This window comes from Nerophis ophidion, unplaced genomic scaffold, assembly GCF_033978795.1.
Source record: "Nerophis ophidion isolate RoL-2023_Sa unplaced genomic scaffold, RoL_Noph_v1.0 HiC_scaffold_78, whole genome shotgun sequence".
NCBI classification, from domain to species: Eukaryota; Metazoa; Chordata; class Actinopteri; order Syngnathiformes; family Syngnathidae; genus Nerophis; species Nerophis ophidion.
The window spans coordinates 137,501-145,000 of NW_026907000.1; positions in this window are offsets into that span (position 1 = coordinate 137,501).

Sequence of the window (7,500 nt, forward strand, 5' to 3'; positions counted from 1 at the left end):
GGATTTTTTCTAAGTGTCAACTTTTGGAGTACCAACCCTTCCAAAACAAAGTCGGGATTTTTTCTAAGTGTCAACTTTTGGAGTACCAACCCTTCCAAAACAAAGTCGGGATTTTTTCTAAGTGTCAACTTTTGGAGTACCAACACTTCCAAAACAAAGTCGGGATTTTTTCTAAGTGTCAACTTTTCGCGTACCAACCCTTCCAAAATAAAGTCGGGATTTTTTCTAAGTGTCAACTTTTAAAAGTCGGGATTTTTTCTAAGTGTCAACTTTTAAAAGTCGGGATTTTTTCTAAGTGTCCACTTTTGCTGTACCATGCCCTCCAGGGTCATAGAAGCCCCAGAGTGAGACCTAAACAACCGGGCCGAGTGATGTCATTTGGGGCCCTATTTTGAGTCATTTTGTGGGATTTCGGTGACGCCGAGGAGCGAAGCAGGTGTTCCGGGAGGGGGGTGCCTGTCCATTTAAGAAGGCCGGCTTGCCGTGGATCTACACCCGGGTAGGGAATTCAAAATAGGTCCCTCTATTTGCTGGAAGTCAGCACAAAATATAGCTGTACATTTGCCCAAGGCTCTAAAGAGGGAAAGGCAACTTTAAGCCTGAAAAGGAAAGCGGGGATTTGGAGCCCTCCGGTGGACTTCCGCCGCCGCTGCACCCTTAGCTGGAAGTCAGTGCCAAAAAAAAAAAAAGAAGCTGCGAATAGTGTCCATGTGCCTGTCCCTTTAGGAAAGCCGGCTTGCCGTGGATCTCCACCCGGGTGGGGAATTCCAAATAGGTCCCTCTATTTGATGGAAGTCAGCAACAAAAAGCTGGAATTTTTCTAAGTGTCAAGGAGGGTGTCACTTCCAGAAGGCCCACCATTCTTGGATCGACACCCGGTTAAGAAAAATGAAAAAAGTCCCTCTATTTGATGGAAGTCAGCAACAAAAAGCTGGATTTTTTCTAAGTGTCAAGGAGGGTGTCGCTTCCAGAAGGCCCACCTGCCTTGGATCACCACCCGGTTAAGAAAAATGAAAAAAGTCCCTCTAGTTAATGGAAGTCAGCAACAAAAAGCTGGAATTTTTCTAAGTGTCAAGGAGGGTGTCGCTTCCAGAAGGCCCACCTGCCTTGGATCACCACCCGGTTAAGAAAAATGAAAAAAGTCCCTCTAGTTAATGGAAGTCAGCAACAAAAAGCTGGATTTTTTCTAAGTGTTAAGGAGGGTGTCGCTTCCAGAAGGCCCACCTGCCTTGGATCGACACCCGGTTAAGAAAAATGAAAAAAGTCCCTCTATTTGATGGAAGTCAGCAACAAAAAGCTGGATTTTTTCTAAGTGTCAAGGAGGGTGTCGCTTCCAGAAGGCCCACCTGCCTTGGATCGACACCCGGTTAAGAAAAATGAAAAAAGTCCCTCTATTTGATGGAAGTCAGCAACAAAAAGCTGGATTTTTTCTAAGTGTCAAGGAGGGTGTCGCTTCCAGAAGGCCCACCTGCCTTGGATCACCACCCGGTTAAGAAAAATGAAAAAAGTCCCTCTAGTTAATGGAAGTCAGCAACAAAAAGCTGGAATTTTTCTAAGTGTCAAGGAGGGTGTCGCTTCCAGAAGGCCCACCTGCCTTGGATCGACACCCGGTTAAGAAAAATGAAAAAAGTCCCTCTATTTAATGGAAGTCAGCAACAAAAAGCTGGATTTTTTCTAAGTGTGAAGGAGAGGGTCGCTTCCAGAAGGCCCACCTGCCTTGGATCGACACCCGGTTAAGAAACATGGAAAAAGTCCCTCTATTTGATGGAAGTCAGCAACAAAAAGCTGGATTTTTTCTAAGTGTCAAGGAGGGTGTCGCTTCCAGAAGGCCCACCCGCCTTGGATCGACACCCGGTTAAGAAACATGGAAAAAGTCCCTCTATTTGATGGAAGTCAGCAACAAAAAGCTGGATTTTTTCTAAGTGTCAAGGAGGGTGTCGCTTCCAGAAGGCCCACCCGCCTTGGATCGACACCCGGTTAAGAAACATGGAAAAAGTCCCTCTATTTGATGGAAGTCAGCAACAAAAAGCTGGATTTTTTCTAAGTGTCAAGGAGGGTGTCGCTTCCAGAAGGCCCACCCGCCTTGGATCGACACCCGGTTAAGAAACATGGAAAAAGTCCCTCTATTTGATGGAAGTCAGCAACAAAAAGCTGGATTTTTTCTAAGTGTCAAGGAGGGTGTCGCTTCCAGAAGGCCCACCCGCCTTGGATCGACACCCGGTTAAGAAACATGGAAAAAGTCCCTCTATTTGATGGAAGTCAGCAACAAAAAGCTGGATTTTTTCTAAGTGTCAAGGAGGGTGTCGCTTCCAGAAGGCCCACCCGCCTTGGATCGACACCCGGTTAAGAAACATGGAAAAAGTCCCTCTATTTGATGGAAGTCAGCAACAAAAAGCTGGATTTTTTCTAAGTGTCAAGGAGGGTGTCGCTTCCAGAAGGCCCACCCGCCTTGGATCGACACCCGGTTAAGAAACATGGAAAAAGTCCCTCTATTTGATGGAAGTCAGCAACAAAAAGCTGGATTTTTTCTAAGTGTAAAAGTTGGGATTTTTTCTAAGTGTCAACTTTTGGTGTACCAACCCTTCCAAAATAAAGTCGGGATTTTTTCTAAGTGTCAACTTTTGGTGTACCAACCCTTCCAAAATAAAGTCGGGATTTTTTCTAAGTGTCAACTTTTGGTGTACCAACCCTTCCAAAATAAAGTCGGGATTTTTTCTAAGTGTCAACTTTTGGTGTACCAACCCTTCCAAAATAAAGTGGGGATTTTTTCTAAGTGTCAACTTATATAGTCGGGATTTTTTCTAAGTGTCAACTTATAAAGTGGGGATTTTTTTCCAAGTGTCAACCTGTAAAGTGGGGATTTTTTTCCCAAGTGTCCACTTTTGGTTCACCATGCCTTCCAGAGTCAAAGAAGCCCCCGAGTGAGACCCAAAAAACCGGACCGAGTGATGTCATTTGGGGTCCTATTTTCAGTCATTTTGTGGGATTTCGGTGACGCCGAGGAGGGAAGCAGGTGTCAAGGGACAGGGGGGGTGCCTGTCCCTTTAAGAAGGCCGGCTTGCCGTGGATCTACACCCGGGTAGGGAATTCAAAACAGGTCCCTCTATTTGCTGGAAGTCAGCACAAAAAAGCTGGAAATATGACAGGGGAAAAAAAAAAAGAAGAAGCTGCAATGATGGCAGAGTGTCCATGTGCCTGTCCCTTTAAGAAGGCCGGCTTGCCGTGGATCTCCACCCGGGTGGGGAATTCCAAATAGGTCCCTCTATTTGCTGGAAGTGCCCCCCCAAAAAGCTGTCCATTTCCCCAAGTTTTTAAGGAGGGAAAAGCCACTTTAAGCCTAAAAAGGAAAGCGGGGATTTGGAGCCCTCCGGTGGACTTCCGCCGCCGCTGCACCCTTAGAAGAAAAAGCTGCACTTATGGCAGAGTGTCCATGTGCCTGTGCCTTTAGGAAGGCCGGCTTGCCGTGGTTCTGCACCAGGGTAGGGAATTCAAAATAGGTCCCTCTATCTGCTGGAAGTCAGCACAAAAAAAAGCTGGAAATATGACAGAGTGTCAACTTTTAGTGTAATAGACCTGCGAAAGTCAAAGTCGGGATTTTTTCTAAGTGTCCACTTTTGGTGTACCAACCTTTCCAAAATAAAGTGGGGATTTTTTCTAAGTGTCCACTTTTGGTGTACCAACCTTTCCAAAATAAAGTGGGGATTTTTTCTAAGTGTCAACTTATAAAGTCGGGATTTTTTCTAAGTGTCAACTTATAAAGTGGGGATTTTTTCCAAGTGTCAACTTATAAAGTCGGGATTTTTTCCAAGTGTCAACTTATAAAGTGGGGATTTTTTCCAAGTGTCAACTTATATAGTCGGGATTTTTTTTCAAAGTGTCAACTTGTAAAGTGGGGATTTTTTCCAAGTGTCTACTTTTGGTTCACCATGCCTTCCAGAGTCAAAGAAGCCCCCGAGTGAGACCCAAAGAACCGGACCGAGTGATGTCATTTGGGGCCCTATTTTCAGTCATTTTGTGGGATTTCGGTGACGCCGAGGAGGGAAGCAGGTGTCAAGGGACAGGGGGGTGCCTGTCCCTTTAAGAAGGCCGGCTTGCCGTGGATCTACACCCGGGTAGGGAATTCAAAACAGGTCCCTCTATTTGCTGGAAGTCAGCACGAAAAAAAGCTGGAAATATGACAGAGTGCCCCAAAAAAAAAAAGAAGCTGCAATGATGGCAGAGTGTCCATGTTGCTGTCCCTTTAGGAAGGCCGGCTCGCCGTGGATCTCCACCCGGGTGGGGAATTCCAAATAGGTCCCTCCATTTGCTGGAAGTGCCCCCCCAAAAAGCTGTCCATTTCCCCAAGTTTTTAAGGGAAACAAAAACCAGGGTTGGGGTTGGATGCATCACACTGTAAGTCTCGGCTGCAGCCAGAAGCAAGTATTAAAAAGATAGACATCAACCATCATTTAAAAAGGGGAAAACAAATCCATTCATCAATAAATCATATCCAAATTTAAAAAAAGAGGCAGCTCAAAAGAGAGGGTGTGTGTCCAGCAGAAAATAGGCATGATAAACAAAGAGGGCTGGGGTTTGGAGGAGGGCAAAATGTCCCGCAGCCGGCCGCCCGAGTTCCGGGATGCCCAGCACGTCCATAACGCACCCCGCAAAGTCAAACTGGAAGTGGAGGGGAAAAAAGCTGGGAAAGAAGTTAAATGTCCTCAAAGTGTTCCAAAATCAGTCCCACGAGTCCCGCAGCTGGCCACCCGAGTCCAGGGAAGCCCGGCACCTCCGTAACAAGGCCCGCAAAGTCACACTGCAAGTGGGGGAGAAAAGCTGGCAGAGTAGCCAAAAGTCCTCAAAGTGTTCAAAAATCAGTCCCCCACCAGCCCCGCAGCTGGCCACCCGAGTCCAGGGACGCCCGGCACAGCCGTAACGCACCCCGCAAAGTCAAACTGCAAGTGGGGGAGAAAAGCTGGGGGAAAATCCAAAAGTCCTCAACGTTTTCAAAATCCGCACCCGGGACTGAGTCCAGCAAGTCCCCCCGGTCCCAAAAATGCCATTTTTTTCAAAAAATACCCAAAAAATGCGGGGGCCGGATTTCGGAACCGGCGTACCGCTTTCGGCCCGCGTGCCCTAGATTGGAGACCGATGTCAAAAATGGACGCCGGTCGGGTATTTTTTTCCTTGGGGTCTATAGAGAGTAAATCCGGAGGAAAATTGGCCTTACGAGCAAAGGGAGGGATTTTAGGGGGCATAACGTCCAGCCGCGTGCCTCCCGGGTCCCGGGGAAGAGAAAGTCCAGAAAACTCATAAAATCATGCCCAGCATGGAGATCCACAAGTCCCGCCGCAGGCCCGAGGCTTCCCGGGTCCCGGGAATGACCAAAAGACACCCAGGAGTGGACCATCGAAAGTGGGAGGGAAATGGAGGGAAAGTCGGGAAAAAGGTCCAAAATGGGTTGAAAATCATATGATCCCACCCAGGGTAGAGTTCCACAAGTCCCGCAGCGAGCTGCACGAGCCGCAGGAACACCGGGAATGACCAAAAGGCACCCAGAAGTGAACCAGCGAAAGTGGGGGAAAAATGGAGGAAAAGGAGGAAAAAGTACCAAATTGTTTAAAAATCCTACCCAGGATGGAGTTCCACAAGTCCCGCAGCGAGCTGCACGAGCCGCAGGAACACCGGGAATGACCAAAAGGCACCCAGAAGTGAACCAGCGAAAGTGGGGGAAAAATGGAGGAAAAGGAGGAAAAAGTACCAAATTGTTTAAAAATCCTACCCAGGATGGAGTTCCACAAGTCCCGCAGCGAGCTGCACGAGCCGCAGGAACACCGGGAATGACCAAAAGGCACCCAGAAGTGAACCAGCGAAAGTGGGGGAAAAATGGAGGAAAAGGAGGAAAAAGTACCAAATTGTTTAAAAATCCTACCCAGGATGGAGTTCCACAAGTCCCGCAGCGAGCTGCACGAGCCGCAGGAACACCGGGAATGACCAAAAGGCACCCAGAAGTGAACCAGCGAAAGTGGGGGAAAAATGGAGGAAAAGGAGGAAAAAGTGCCAAATTGTTTAAAAATCCTACCCAGGATGGAGTTCCAGAAGCCCTGCAGCGAGCTGCACGAGCCGCAGGAACACCGGGAATGACCAAAAGGCACCCAGAAGTGAACCAGCGAAAGTGGGGGAAAAATGGAGGAAAAGGAGGAAAAAGTACCAAATTGTTTAAAAATCCTACCCAGGATGGAGTTCCACGAGTCCCGCAGCGAGCTGCACGAGCCGCAGGAACACCGGGAATGACCAAAAGGCACCCAGAAGTGAACCATCAAAAGTGGGGGACAATTTGAGAAAAAGTTGGAAAAAGGTCCGAAATTGATTAAAAATCCTACCCAGGATGGAGTTCCAGAAGCCCCGCAGCGAGCTGCGCGAGCCGCAGGAACACCGGGAATGACCAAAAGGCACCCAGAAGTGAACCATCAAAAGTGGGGGACAATTTGAGAAAAAGTTGGAAAAAGGTCCGAAATTGATTAAAAATCCTACCCAGGATGGAGTTCCAGAAGTCCCGCAGCGAGCTGCACGAGCCGCAGGAACACCGGGAATGACCAAAAGGCACCCAGAAGTGAACCAGCGAAAGTGGGGGACAATTTGAGAAAAAGTTGGAAAAAGGTCCGAAATTGATTAAAAATCCTACCCAGGATGGAGTTCCAGAAGCCCCGCAGCGAGCTGCGCGAGCCGCAGGAACACCGGGAATGACCAAAAGGCACCCAGAAGTGAACCATCAAAAGTGGGGGACAATTTGAGAAAAAGTTGGAAAAAGGTCCGAAATTGTTTAAAAATCCTACCCAGGATGGAGTTCCAGAAGCCCCGCAGCGAGCTGCGCGAGCTCCGGGACCCCCGGGAATGACCAAAAGATACCCAGGAGTGAACCAGCGAAAGTGGGGGACAATTTGAGGAAAAAGTTGGAAAAAGGTCCGAAATTGTTTAAAAATCCTACCCAGGATGGAGTTCCAGAAGTCCCGCAGCGAGCTGCACGAGCCGCAGGAACACCGGGAATGACCAAAAGGCACCCAGAAGTGAACCAGCGAAAGTGGGGGACAATTTGAGAAAAAGTTGGAAAAAGGTCCGAAATTGATTAAAAATCCTACCCAGGATGGAGTTCCAGAAGCCCCGCAGCGAGCTGCGCGAGCCGCAGGAACACCGGGAATGACCAAAAGGCACCCAGAAGTGAACCATCAAAAGTGGGGGACAATTTGAGAAAAAGTTGGAAAAAGGTCCGAAATTGTTTAAAAATCCTACCCAGGATGGAGTTCCAGAAGCCCCGCAGCGAGCTGCGCGAGCTCCGGGACCCCCGGGAATGACCAAAAGATACCCAGGAGTGAACCAGCGAAAGTGGGGGACAATTTGAGAAAAAGTTGGAAAAAGGTCCGAAATTGTTTAAAAATCCTACCCAGGATGGAGTTCCAGAAGTCCCGCAGCGAGCTGCGCGAGCTCCGGGGCCCCCGGGAATGACCAAAAGATACCCAGGAG